The 15,184-nt window shown below is 40.1% G+C and overlaps 1 long non-coding RNA gene across 1 annotated transcript; it reads left to right on the top strand.

Moving 5' to 3' along the window:
* Window positions 1-683: 683 nt before the first annotated feature.
* LOC131235525 (uncharacterized) lies at window positions 684-3,790 on the top strand. The gene is made up of 3 exons (XR_009166190.1): window positions 684-1,027; window positions 1,122-1,187; window positions 3,462-3,790. It is a non-coding gene; the product is annotated as an uncharacterized LOC131235525 (long non-coding RNA).
* Window positions 3,791-15,184: the final 11,394 nt, after the last annotated feature.

Below are 15,184 nucleotides of genomic sequence, written 5' to 3'. Positions count from 1 at the left end.
GGCTCTGTGGGCCACCATAATGTCTGTGTTTCGTTCATTCACTTTTTCAGATCATTTTAGAATATGAGCCCAGAAATCAGACTGATCCAAGGGTCAAGTGAATCCCACCAGCCAGGTGTTCTGTGGGTCCCACCATGATCTATGAGTTTCGTCCATGTTGTCCATCTATCTTTCTAGATCATTTTAGGGTATGAGACTAAAAGTCAGGTATATACCAATCTCAAGTGGACCACATTATAGGAAACAGTGTTGAATGAACATGGACCATTAAAAACATTCTGGGGCCATAAAGTTTTGGATCAAGCTTATCTCTGTTTTTTTTTTTAACCTTCATCTGGGTCTGTATGACCTAATCAAGATATTGGATGTCAAATAAACAGTACGCTGGGCTTTAGGAGGATATTAACGGTGGATATCCAATCACTATTTTTTTCCCGTCGTGTGGTCCACATGAGATCTACTTCCTTCTCATTTTTGAGCTCCAAGTCCTAAAATGATATGTAAAAATGGACTAAACACATACATCATGGTGAGGCCCACAGAGCACCGACCATTAGCTACCGGGCTGGTGGCAGGGGGAGTAGCCAATCCGTTTACGTTTCACGGGGTGAATGTACAATGCCCAAAAATCTCTATGATAATATCATCCCGGCCTTGGGATATGTGACCATGATGAAGACAAATACAACATTGGTCCACATGCAACTGGAAAAATTAACAACATAGATCGTTAAGATCTCTGAATCTAGGAGATCTTTAATACATTGTTTGTCCATGGTGGGACACAAATTAGAACAATGGTCTGGATTTCCGATTCACGGGCCCAATTATCATACTTTAAAAGCCGCGTATACTGTGCAGATACGAGTCGTATCATATAAATTCTCCGATTTCAAAATACTCTCTCTCTCTCTCTCTCTCTCTATACGGATGCTCCGGGGGTGTACGTTAAGCTGGCGGGGCTTCTATGGCTCGCGGGCTTCAGATAGGCTTGTTGTCTTCACAGGGTCTTTTTCTTCTGTAGCTGGTTTGCATCTCTTTCCCTGTTCTTCGTAGATTCCTGACTGGATTTTGAACGATATCTCTTTCCCTCTTTAATTTGAGTTTTCCCCCCTCTGTAGTTCGCGGGAGCTGTTGAAACGTACTGGGCAGTGCTTTCTCTTGAACGGGCTGATCTTCTTAGGAAGGTATCCTTTAGTAATCCTTCCCTATGTGTTTTTACTTTCGATTGCATTTTTTAAAAGGATTTTTGCAGTTTTGCAGAATGGGGTGTTTAAATATTAGAAGTGCATCTTATTTGGAAGCGGGCGGATGCTATATATTAAAAGTGCACGATACTAGAGAGCGGGTGAATGCTAAATTGGGGGTTTGGAGGAAAGTTCTGGAGTCTAGAGGTTTAAATATTAGAAGCGCATTGTATTTGGAATGTGAGGCTTCAGTTCAAATCGATGCCAGGAGATTTCTCGACATGACTGGTTCTTTTATGTTGGGCTTATAATTCAAAATGATGGAGTGATTAATGGGAATATTTCTAATAGAATTAGAGGAATGCAATTTCTATGTGTCAACCAGCTATGTGAAACGAGGAGTTTGGGTGATTAGGAGGTAACAACCAGCTATGTGAAATGAGGAAAAGTTGGGTGATTAGGAGGTAACATAAGTATAGGATATTTTTGGATGGGCATTTTAGAAATGGAGATGTTGAGATGTATATATGGAAAGACTAAGATGATATAATTAAGAATGAGATTATAATAAGAGTAAAACCAATAAGAGAAAATGATGGGGAGCTGGTTGATGAAGTCTACTTTTGATCAACAACCATACCTAAGGGATGAGTACTGAACTTTTAAACCCAAGAAGTATATTAGTGGCCCAAAATCCTGGATCTTGCATGCTTGATTGAGAAGCTTTTTCACAATTTGTATCGTATGATTATCTCCCATGATGAGGATGTCGTCCATATACAAAAGGAGGTTAAGTTATGAATAGTCATGACTCATGAGAGCTTTTGTACATATCCAACATCAAGAATACATGTTGGAACCATTCAAACCATGTGTGAGGAGCTTGCTTCAAGCTATGCAACGATTTCTTGTCATGGTGGTACAAAGGGGGAGGTTGCATGTATAGTCTTCCTTAGATGACTAAGAAGGAAGGCATTCTTCACATCCATTTGGAACTTGTCCATATGTTAGTGGCTTTCAAAAAAAAGAAGAAAAACGAGTCCATTTGTGAATAGGTAAGAGAGTAATTATGGTTGTACGATGGTCATTTTGGCTACTAGAACAAAAGTTTCTTCATAATCAATGCCATAGTCATGTTTGTAGCTTGAAGCAATTAATCTTGCTTTATACAGCAGAATATACATCAAGTCTAAGTTACATATAGAACACTCATATATAATAGAAGGCTAAGGTTAAGGTCTCTTGTATCATTCTCTTACAAGGCACTAATTTGTGCATCCATTACTTCCTTCCAACATGCTCTGTTAGATGCTTGTCGGTTGGTAGAGGGAATATCAATTGAGTCAAGGGAAGAAACAAGGATCTACCTTGGGCCAAAAGACTTAGATGGTTAGGAGGATGAGAAATACGATAACATTGTTGCATGGAGGGAACCTTTTCCAACCATGGGTGGGCATTCCACCTCAAATATTTCCTGTCTTGTGGCCCACCTAAGTAATTGATTAACCTGTTTTTTTGGTCCATGGCCAAATAGGGGAGGGCCCTTTTGATGGTTGGAGTGGATGCCATCAACACATCATGGTGGGGCCCACAAAAAAAAAAAAAAACATTTGCACCAAAATGCAAAGGTTAGCATGAAATTATTTTCCTATATGTATAGTGGGGCATGCATAACCACACACACACACACACTCGCTCCCGCCTGCACCCAAATGCACTCACATAGTACCAATATGAACCACAACTTGTGGTGCCCCTGAGCTCTTGTGGGGCCCACATGGTGCGTGCATATGTTCTGCACTGTCCATCATGTTAGCCTCTTCATGTTCAATGTAGAGCCCAACAATTAGGTAGATCCAAGACTTAAGCAGGCCACAACATAGGGAACAATGGCAAACCCTTCATCTTGGAGGCGTCTCTCATAAATGGCTTGGATACATATGCGCGACATGGTGGGCCCCACAAAATTCTGGGGAGTTTTTATTGGTTGTGCATCCCCGCTTGATTGTCCACTTTGCGTGGCCCGCATGATTTTCTAGCTAGGTTGATTTTCGGCACCATGGTCTAACATCAAAGGATGACCCTGATGGATGGGGTGGATCTGATGGACACACATCACATGGGCCCCACAATAGCCAGCTACCATCACTAACAGCGGTAGTACTTGTACCATGCAAGCATTCTCCTATATATTTGAATTATTCATTGGATGTTGGAATATCTTGTTCATCTTGTGCATATTTTGGTTAAACTCTTTTAAATTCTCAACTGCAGTATAATTATTCTAAATTCAGTAGTCATCCCAATTTTGCTGTGGATATTGCCGGTTCAATGCCATCATCTTGGCTCACGAGATCTATGCGGCGCTGGAGACATTTTAAAACTTTACTCCTTGCTGTTTATCCTTATTAAGCTTTTCTACGCAAGTATTTATATTTCCATTTTATTGCTTGATATAATAAGTTTCTACTGTATATTTTCTGTTGCACAACACAGTTTCTCCTTGTATATTTTGATTGGAAGTTCATTTTCTATTTTATTTTCTGTTACACATGAAACATGCTTGTAGAACACTACATCATCATGAGAATAATTGGTCAACATGTAATGCGGGATTGAATGTTTGTCCCCTAAGGACTGCAGAGACCATGATAGGTTTAGATCGGAGTGACGTTCCTCCCGGGATCATGGCCTATTACAATTCTAGACGAGAAGCAAAAAGAACTACCTTCATTGACATGCGAGTAGGACAAGGACTTATACCTGTCCCATACTCCCATTCCATGTCATGGACATACCATCCCTATCCTCAATGTTTTTTGATAAAACATTAAAGACTGTCCAGATGGCTTTTAAATCTGTACTTATGATTGTATCTACTGCTGATGGATTTTTGAGTAGTTTGTGACCTTTGGTTCCACCAATGCCTTCAACTGAAGTCCAGGGCGTTGGTAATGGCTTTTGATGGATATGCCAAAGGCTCTCTGCCTAGCCTATGGTCTATGCTGGCGCCAATTTTTTCACATCAATTCTGCAGAGTATCAAATGCGTGCTTACAAGATATTACATATGAGAATGTTGTCAAAATCGTTATTGTATCCCAAATCATAATAAGGGTTGAATTGTATTGAATTGCAAACTGTATTGTAAATCGTAAGATTTTATCAAAATTAAGACCTGCCAATAATTCAAATGTCCCCCATTTTTTTTTGTTACTCAACACTTCTTTTATACACATATGGTATTTTTAGAATAAATAGATTGAAGATCATCCAAGAAAGACAATTACTGCTGCAAACCTTGTACCTTAGCATAATAATTAGACACCAATTTCTCATTGTCTCAAATAACGAATTTCCTGATAAACATCGTAACTTCGGTGATGGGATCAACTGTCTCAGATGATGATGATGAAGTTATATTTAATCCCAAACGATTACATGAGTACTAAATATCAAGACTTCACTCTAATCAATTAAAAAAAAAAAAAAAAAAAACTGCTATAGTCACCTGATATCAACAGATCGTGATAATCTTAAAAAAAAAAACCATCTCAAATAACTGATTGCTAGCCTGAAAAGGCTTGCTGTAAATCAGGATGAAAAAACCTAAAAAAATGTCCAAACAAAATTATCCAGCAAATCCTAGCTGCCACAAACCAGTTAATGCAAAAACTGGAAGAAAACACTCCAAAACCTTAACAAAACTGAATGTCCAACAACTCTAAAGAAAATCAGAAACTGCTGTAAGATCCCTCCTCATTAATCACTTCCAATCATTTCATAGGCTGCAACGACTCTCAAATTGAGCGAAAAGTTTGAAAAGAAGAACAAAAGGAAGAGAAAAAAGAAGCCGAAAGAGATAAAAGAGAGAGATCAAGAAGGGAGGATGAGAAGAGAAACCTTGGAGTTTTTTTTTTTTTTTTCCTTTGCTTTGATACCATGTAGAGAGAAAAAAGCCTTTGGGAGAGAATGAGAGGGCCCACAATCTAGAAATATTTACAGTGCTTAAAAGAAATTTGCTCTGCAGAATGTGCATTCATAATTATTAAATTGAGGACTGATATCCATTTATATGCAACATGAATAGAACCAAAATACCTTTGAATCATCATCATCATTGAAGCCTTATACCAATTAATTGGGGTAGGCGACATGAATCCTGTTTCCCATCTTCAGCCAGAGTGGAAGGTAAGCACAAATTTAATTTGATTCAATGGAAGGAGGTTTGCAAACTGGTTTCAGAGGGCGGAGCGAGGTTAAGGGACCTAAGGTAAATGAACTTGGCCATCTTGGGTAAATGGTTGTGGAGATTTGGATGGAAGACACTAGCTTATGGAAAGAGGTGATTGCATGTAAATATGGAACCATGATTGGAGGGTGGTTCACCAGGGACTCTCCCCTTCACAAAAGTTTCATCTACTTGGAAGGCAGTTGTGAAGGTTGCAAGCAGTGTACAAATTGTCGCCGATAATTTCGGTGTCGCCAGTGCAGCGACACCGAAACCCCAAAATTTCGTTTCGTTTCCAGATTTCGCCGAAATCTCGTCGATATTATCGGTATTTTCAAAATACGTCCGATATATCGCTGTTCCCACCAACCACGGGTGGGAACTGTAGCCAACAACCCACTTTTATCGATAAAAGGGGGGGTTGTCGGCGACAAAATCACAAAAAAAAAAAGAAGAAGAAATACCTGTTTTTTCGCCCGGATTTGGAGGAAGACGTGGATTCAGCTGCTGTCGAGTGCAGATCGGCATTTCTGGTAAGATTTAACCCCAAAAAATTCTTTTTTTCCCGTCGAAGAATCCTCTGTAAGCTGCGGAAGCCACTTGCGGGCCGAGATTTCTTCGAAAATAGAGGTTTTTTTTAAAAATTTGTGATGAGGAAGAGAGATTTGCGGTCGAAAACCTCGGAGAAATCGGTGGGAAGGAAGGAATTTTTGAAAATTTCAAAATGGGAGAGGGATTTGAGGTTTTTTTCCCAAATTGGGGATCGGGAGGGCCGCGGGGTGAATAGGATTGCGTACCGGGTTACTCTGTACGCTTTTATCGTACTGAGCACACTCAGTTGGGCCCACCGAGAATGCATCTGGTCCATCCATGCGGTCCATCCGTTTTTCTATATTATTTTAGGGGTTGAGACAAAAACTTAAGGGTACCAAAAGATCAAGTGGACCACACCATTGAAAACAGTTTGAAGAATGACATCCACCGTTAAAAATTTTCTAGGGCCCACGGTGATGTTTATTTCTCATCCAACCTGTTCATAAGATCACACAGACATGGATGAAGGGAAAAAACAAATAGAAGTTTGATCCAAAACTTCTGTGGCCCCCAAGATGTTTTCAACGGTAAATGTTCAATTCTTACTGTTTCCTATGGTGTGGTCCACTTGAGGTTTCGATAAATTTAATTTTTAGGCTCAAGACCTAAAATTATCTGTTAAAATAGATGGACGGAGTGGATAAATTACATAAATCATGGTGGACCCACAGGTGGGCTTTGATGATGCAAGCGGTTGCTTCACTTTCACTGTTGGAATCTCACCACCTACCACGGCTTGGACTTTGGTGCAGGCAGGTGCTATATAGGCTCCACCATGATGCATCTGTTGTATCCACGCTGTTCATTAATTTTTAAATATTATTTTAGAGCTTTCCTCAAAAAATGAGGTAGATCTAAGTCTCAGGTGGACCACACAACGGGAAAACAGTAGTGATTGGATATACACCATTTAAATCCTCCTAAGGCCCACTGTATTGTTTAGTTGACATCCAATCTGTTAATTAGCTCATGAAGACTCAGATGAAGGGAAAAAACAAAGATCTGGTTGTTCCAAAATCTTTATGGTCCCCAAAAAGTTTTTAATGGTCAAAGTTCATTCAACACTGTTTCTTTTAATGTGGTCCAATTGAGAATGGGATATACATCCTTTTTTTTTTCTTATCATAATATAATTTATAAAAATAGATGGATGGCATGGATGAAATACATACCTCATGGTGGGGCCCACAGAGCATGGCAAGGGAAAAGTGGGCCCAACTTAGAACGTATTGTTGAAATCAGGAGGGAAGCTGATTTCTGGATTGGCTACAGATAAAAGCTGTAGCCAAAGACGCCCAGAAGCACAGCTCAAAATGCAGCCTGAGTGGTGATACCTGTTTCAACACGGAGGCGGATTGACCGTACTGAGTAAACTCTGTTAGGTCCACCGTGATTTATATATTTTATCCATTCCTTCCATTCATATTACCATATAATTTTATGATTTAAGCCAAAAAATGAAGCATATCAAAAGCTCAAATGGACCACACCACCGAAACAGTGTGAATTGAATATCTACCATTGTAAATTTCTTGAGGGCCACTGAAGTTTTGGATTAAGCTTATATTTGTGTTTTCCCTTAATCCATGTTTTTTTTAATGTTATAAACAGGTTGGATGATAAATAAACATCACTCTGGGGCCTAGCAAGGTTTCAACGGTGGAAATCATTATTCCCACTATTTCCTTTTCTATGGTCCACTTTGAGCTTTGTATGTGCTTCAAATTTGGTTTCAACTGCTTAAATGAGCTAAGAAAACGGATGGATGGCGTGGATGAACCACATACATTCACAATGGGCCCAACAGATTTTACTTAGTACGATAAGAGCGTACTGAGTAACTCAGTACGCAATCCGATTCCTTTCAACACATGGTATCGATCCCTATGTGGACCCAACCATGATGCATGTGTTGTATCTATACCACCCATTAATTTGGGGAGGATGACTATCAGAGGTACATAAGATAGTTCCTCAATTGGTATGAGCAGAGGATGACCTGGGAACAGTACTGCCAATATGTTGAGGAGCAGTACCACTCTCAACTGCCACAGGATCCGGACAATGATTACGAGCCACCTCGTCACTCTATGTGGGGATGAAACATGGGCAGAAATGTGTATTTTTTTCCAATTCATTTACTTTTGTATGTCTTAATTGTTGTAAGCTTGCATTTGTATTATATAAACTAATTTTGGTTACTGTTTGAGTGATTTCTTACGACAACGCATACTTTTTTGGCCCCCATTAAATGGAAACTTCTAATTTAAAGCATTCTTTTTGCAAAATTTTCATTCCTGAATATATAAATATGTGTATTTAGGCATGTCCTGAAGTTTCACTGAAAAATTCCACCATTTTCTCCATATTTTCCCCTTTTCCCTGCATTTCCGGTTATCGGCGATATTATCGGCGATAACGATATTATATCTTTATCTCCGGCCAGCAAAACTTGTAGCGATACCGACAACTCGAACACTGGTTGCAAGTAGATTTAAAAAAGGGTCAACTTTATTCCAGGAGACAGTTCTTGCACCCATTTTTGGGAGGATGGGGTGATAGACCACTCAAATTGGTTTTCCTTGGCCAGGTTAGCACTGGATCCGAGCATCTTAGTCTCGCAGCGTTGTTCCACAACTGGTAGTTCCACTGTTTGACTCCTATATGCAGAAGGAAGCCATCGGAGCAAGAATTAGAGGATATGATTAGGTTGCTATCTCTGCTTCAGAATAGGTTCCTATGCCAATCAGATGAGGATAATTGGGTTTGGAGATGGGAAAAGTCCAGAAATTTATGAATTAGTTCCTTACAGGCTTTCAAGGGGGCAGGTTAGCTGAGGCTCCCATGGCTTTCATCCGGTATGGTGGTCCCCTGGAGGTAGCAGTGTTTGCTTGGCTGGTGGGTAGAAATAAGGTTCTTACGGTGGACAATCTGTAGAAGAGGCAAATGATTATTCCCCATGGTTGTATTATGTGCCTGTGAGATACTGAAACTGTTAACCATCTCTTTTCGCATTGTGTATTCACCAAGGAAATTTTGGATAGAATCCTTAAGTCTGTTCCAGGTGCATCGGGCGATGCCTAAAAGGATTAGTCAAGTGTTTCTCGCTTGGCATGGTGGTGGCGCGGGCAACAAAGGGAGGAAGCTGTGGAGGCTTTCTCTTCTTGCCGGTCCGTGGGCCATTTGGACAAGAAGGAATGATAGAGGCTTTTGTAATCAGTGCAAGTAGCTAGAGGCAGTCTTTACTCTTTAGTAGGGAGAATATGGATATTATAGCAAGGGTTGATTGTGTCAAATTTTTTTTTTAAAATATATTTTATCCATAGTCTTTTGGCCGAGTTGGCTCCGTTTGTTTCTCTTTGATGTAGATCTCTCGTCTATGCCTTTTAATAAAATAGCAACCTTTCAAAAAATTAGTGAGAACAAAATAAGTTGGTGAAGAAACACAAGCATACATCCATTGTCTTCATCTAATTCTGGATCCCAATCTCCTGCGCACATGCTGCAAGAAGTCCTAGTTCATGATATCATATGGTTTCGCCAAGTCAAACTTGCAAATAATGCCCGGCTTATCTACTTTGTGCCAGGAGTTGATGCACCATGTGCAATTAGAGCTCCATCTATTTTTGTCTACCATGCATAAAAGGCCCCTGGACAGAGATAACCTCCAACACTGACCTTAGCCTCCCACAAGGACTTTTACTCTCCACAAGGACTTTTACTAGAATTTTATTCAGACTAGCAATCAAGATGATTGGTCTGAAGTCCCTTAAGTTCTCTGCCTCTTCTTAGAATTGGCCCAATGAAGGATGCTTCCATTTCTTTTGATATGTTTCTTCTATGATAAAGTTACGAAATAAATTCCAAAAGGCCCCCTTTTGTTTCCTCCTAAAACACTTGTAAAAATGTGATGGGGTAGCCATCTGGACCAGATGCCTTATCTGTTCCAAGATCTAACACCTCTTGCTTGTCCTCATCTTCCACAAACAACCTTTCTAACCAATCCGATTCTTCTTCACTAATGTGGTTAAATTGCAATTATCAAGCCAAGGACAATTCCAACCTTCATCAGATAGAAGCTCAGAGTAAAACTCCACTGCACCCCCCACCATCCACAACAAGACTGCTAATTCTGTTTTGCCTTCTCCTCCTACTCATGATTCTATGGAAGAATTTCATATTTCTATTCCCTCCCTTAAACCTAACTGCTCTAGATCTTTGGCCCTGCATGATTTCTTCTTCTCAGACCTTTATCTTATAATCAAACTTGATAGATTCTCTCTTCGTTTTTACCGATTGCCAATGTCACTGCTTCTTCTTTGCAATCAAGGTTGTGGATTTCCTGAAGAATTGGCACTTTTATGATGACCAAATGCCAAGATGCTCCTCTATCCCATTATGCAGCCTTTTTTAGTTCCTTCAGTTTCGTCTTTAGCCTGTGACCAGCCCACCCCTCAGTGCTAAAAGATCCTCGCCAGGCTTTCACCTTATCAATAGAGCTTTCCTACTCAAGCCACATAAGATTGAAGCAAAAGGGAAGTGGGACCCATAAATCCTCATTCGTATCTAGAGTTATTTGGCATTTGTCCAAAACAGGCTGAGGGATGATCATTTGATTAACACCCAGATACTGCTCTTCCCAATCTTCTGACACTAGAAAATCTTATATACACTTGCAAACCCTACTTGGACCTGTGTTGAATCTGTGCATGATCTATATGTTTCATATTGGAAAGTAGTCTATCCATCACCTTAGAAAAAATCTGTCAGTTTCGTGCTGGGAGGAATTATCAGTTATTTAGCTTTCTCTGGTTTTTGGAGGGGTTAGTGTTTATTCAACTCAAAACTGGATCATCATCATCCCTTGCATAGCAATTTGAGTGAAAATGGAAAGTTTAAAATGACCACGGAAGATTGATTTCATTGTGACAATGTAATTTATACACAAATGCATGTGTAGCATGTGAACTGCAAACCCCGTGTTAAAATCACATCTGAACAAACCAGATAGGCCCACCAGATTGGTAGAATCCTTTAATGGTTGCTTCATACATGCTACGGTAAAGGTAATCGAGCACGAAAGGGTCAAGGGCAAGTTTATGTCCCTGAGCAAGCGCCTCGGCCAAGTGAATATATTCTTTAGTGATTTATAGAGTGCTCACACATAACAGAAAACGGCAAATCCACATCAGTAGAAACGCCGTATGTTCTTGTTCATCTATCTCATGCCGAGACTTACGTCAAAGAGCCATGAAGGAAAAGTATGCCTTGCTGGTCTGTCTTGGAGAGTGAAGGGATGTGGAGTTTTCAAAGCGAAGCCTAGGTAGACAGATTCGTTAAAAGGAAGAAGGTGAGTGAATGCACATACATCCATGACCGATGGACCCATGGGGCCGCATCTGAAATGGAATGTATTGATCGATCAACTCCGAAAGGTTGATGCTGCTGCAAGAAGGAAGGGATTGGTTGAAAATTCGTGCAGAGAAAGTTTAATGTACTCATAAATTCCTACTTGCTTCCATGTATCACCATGTTGTGCTTCAACGTGAGCAAACCACTAAGCCCATGCATTCATTGGTTTCGGCTATTGTCGCCCGGACTTGAATGCATTGGAAGGATTCAAAAGACCATCTGATTGAACAAGCAGAATTTCATTAAGGCACTTCGAAAAACTGTATTCGATTTAGCGAAGGTGTTCATAAGTGACTGTCAGATGGAAAGCAGAATCAAGTGTCAACACTGTAGTGTCTAGGTCAGTTAGAGTATTGAAGAGGAGATCATTAATCACTTTGGATGACAAGATATCAATGTCTTTAATGAAGGATTTCAAATGGAAAGCTGGACAGAAGTAGAAGAAGATGTAGCCATAGTGATGATTTGAGAAGAGGAAATTGAGAAGTATTAATGCCAAAGAGAGAAGAAAGAATGAGAGGGGCGAAGCACCGACTTCAAAGTTGTTTATGTATCAGTTATGAAAAAACAAAACAAACTGCTATAGTCACCTGATATCAACAGATCGTGACAATCTTAAAAAAAAAACAATCTCAAATAACTGATTGCTAGCCTGAAAAGGCTTGCTGTAAATCAGGATGAAAAAACCTAAAAAAATGTCCAAACAAAATTATCCAGCAAATCCTAGCTGCCACAAACCAGTTAATGGAAAAACTGGAAGAAAACACTCCAAAACCTTAACAAAACTGAATGTCCAACAACTAAAAAGGAAATCAGAAACTGCTGTAAGATCCCTCCTTGTTAATCACTTTCAATCGTTTCTTAGGCTGCAACGACTCTCAAATTGAGCGAAAAGTCTGAAAAGAAGAACAAAAGGAAGAGAAAAAAGAAGCCGAAAGAGATAAAAGAGAGAGAGATCAAGAAGGGAGGACGAGAAGAGAAACCTTGGAGTTTTTTTTTTTGGCTTTGCTTTGATACCATGTAGAGAGAAAAAAGCCTTTGGGAGAGAATGAGAGGGCCCACAATCTAGAAATATCTACAGTGCTTAAAAGAAATTTGCTCTGCAGAATGTGCATTCATAATTATTAAATTGAGGACTGATATCCATTTATATGCAACATGAATAGAACCAAAATACCTTTGAATCATCATCATCATCATCCAAGCCTTATACCAATTAATTGGGGTAGGCGACATGAATCCTGTTTCCCATCTTCAGCCAGAGCGGAAGGTAAGCACAAATTTAATTTGATTCAATGGAAGGAGGTTTGCAAACTGGTTTCAGAGGGCGGAGCGAGGTTAAGGTACCTAAGGTAAATGAACTTGGCCATCTTGGGTAAATGGTTGTGGAGATTTGGATGGAAGACACTAGCTTATGGAAAGAGGTGATTGCATGTAAATATGGAACCATGATTGGAGGGTGGTTCACCAGGGACTCTCCCCTTCACAAAAGTTTCATCTACTTGGAAGGCAGTTGCGAGGGTCGCAAGTAGATTTAAAAAAGGGTCAACTTTATTCCAGGAGACAGTTCTTGCACCCATTTTTGGGAGGATGGGGTGATAGACCACTCAAATTGGTTTTCCTTGGCCAGGTTAGCACTGGATCTGAGCATCTTAGTTTTTCAGCGTTGTTCCACAACTGGTAGTTCCACTGTTTGACAACTATATGCAGAAGGAAGCCATCAGAGGAAGAATTAGAGGATAGGATTAGGTTGCTATCTCTGCTTCAGAATAGGTTCCTATACCAATCAGATGAGGATAATTGGGTTTGGAGATGGGAAAAGTCCAGAAAGTTCTGAATTAGTTCCTTACAGGCTTTCAAGGGGGCAGGTTAGCTGAGGCTCCCATGGCTTTCATCTGGTCTTATGGTGGTCCCCTGGAGGTAGCAGTGTTTGCTTGGCTGGTGGGTAGAAATAAGGTTCTTACGGTAGACAATCTGCAAAAGAGGCAAATGATTATTCCCAATGGTTGTATTATGTGCCTGCGAGATACTGAAACTGTTAACTATCTCTTTTCACATTGTGTATTCACCAAGGAAATTTGGGATAGAATCCTTAAGTCTGTTCCAGGTGCATCGGGCGATGCCTAAAAGGATTAGTCAAGTGTATCTCGCTTGGCATGGTGGTGGTGTGGGCAACAAAGGGAGGAAGCTGTGGAGGCTTGCTCTTCTTGCCGGTCCATGGGCCATTTGGACAAGAAGGAATGATAGAGGCTTTTGTAATCGGTGCAAGTAGCTAGAGGCAGTCTTTACTCTTAAGTAGGGAGAATATGGATATTATAGCATGGGTTGATTGTGTCAAGGTTTTTTTTTTTTTTTTTTTAATATTTTATCCATAGTCTTTTGGCCGAGTTGTCTCCGTTTGTTTCTCTTTGATGTAGATCTCCCGTCTATGCCTTTTAATAAAATAGCAACCTTTCAAAAAATTAATGAGAACAAAATAAGTTGGTGAAGAACCACAAGCATACATCCATTGTCTTCATCTAATTCTGGATCCCAATCTCCTGCGCACATGCTGCAAGAAGTCCTAGTTCATGATGGTTTCGCCATGTCAAACTTGCAAATAATGCCCGGCTTATCTACTTTGTGCCAAGAGTTGATGCACCATGTGCAATTAGAGCACTATCTATTTTTGTCTAGCATGCATAAAAGGCCCCTGCGACAGAGATAACCTCCAACACTGACCTTAGCCTCCGCACAAGGACTTTTACTAGAAATTTATTCAGACTAGCAATCAAGCTGATTGGTCTGAAGTCCCTTAAGTTCTCTGCCCCTTCTTAGGATTGGCCCAATGAAGGATGCTCCCATTTCTTTTGATATGTTTCTTCTATGATAAAGTTATGAAATAAATTCCAAAAGGCCCCCTTTTGTTTCCTCCTAAAACACTTGTAAAAATGTGATGGGGTAGCCATCCGGACCAGATGCCTCATCTGTTCCAAGATCTAACACCTCTTGCTTGTCCTCATCTTCCACAAACAACCTTTCTAACCAATCAGATTCTTCTTCACTAATGTGGTTAAATTGCAATTATCAAGCCAAGGACAATTCCAACCTTCATCAGATAGAAGCTCAGAGTAAAACTCCACTGCAGCCCCCACCATCCACAACAAGACTGCTAATTCTGTTTTGCCTTCTCCTCGTACTCATGATTCTATGGAAGAATTTCGTATTTCTATTCCCTCCCTTAAACCTAACTGCTCTAGATCTTTGGCCCTGCATGATTTCTTCTTCTCAGACCTTTATCTTGTAATCAAACTTGATAGTTTTTCTCTTCATTTTTACCGATTGTCAATGTCACTGCTTCTTCTTTGCAATCAACGTTGTGGATTTCCTGAAGAATTGGCACTTTTATGATGACCAAATGCCAAGATGCTCCTCTATCCCGTTATGCAGCCTTTTTTAGTTTCTTCAGTTTCATCTTTAGCCTGTGACCAACCCACCCCTCAGTGCTAAAAGATCCAGGTTTTCACCTTATCAATAGAGCTTTCCTACTCAAGCCACATAAGATTGAAGCAAAAGGGAAGTGGGACCCATAAATCCTCATTCGTATCTAGGGTTATCTGGCATTTGTCCAAAACAGGCTGAGGGATGATCATTTGATTAACACCCAGATACTGCTCTTCCCAATCTTCTGACACTAGAAAATCTTATATGCACTTGCAAACCCTACTTGGACCTGTGTGTTGAATCTGCGCATGATCTATATGTTTCATATTGGAAAGTAG

Source organism: Magnolia sinica, chromosome 19, assembly GCF_029962835.1.
Source record: "Magnolia sinica isolate HGM2019 chromosome 19, MsV1, whole genome shotgun sequence".
Taxonomy (NCBI): Eukaryota; Viridiplantae; Streptophyta; class Magnoliopsida; order Magnoliales; family Magnoliaceae; genus Magnolia; species Magnolia sinica.
This window is presented reverse-complemented; position numbering and strand designations above follow the sequence as displayed.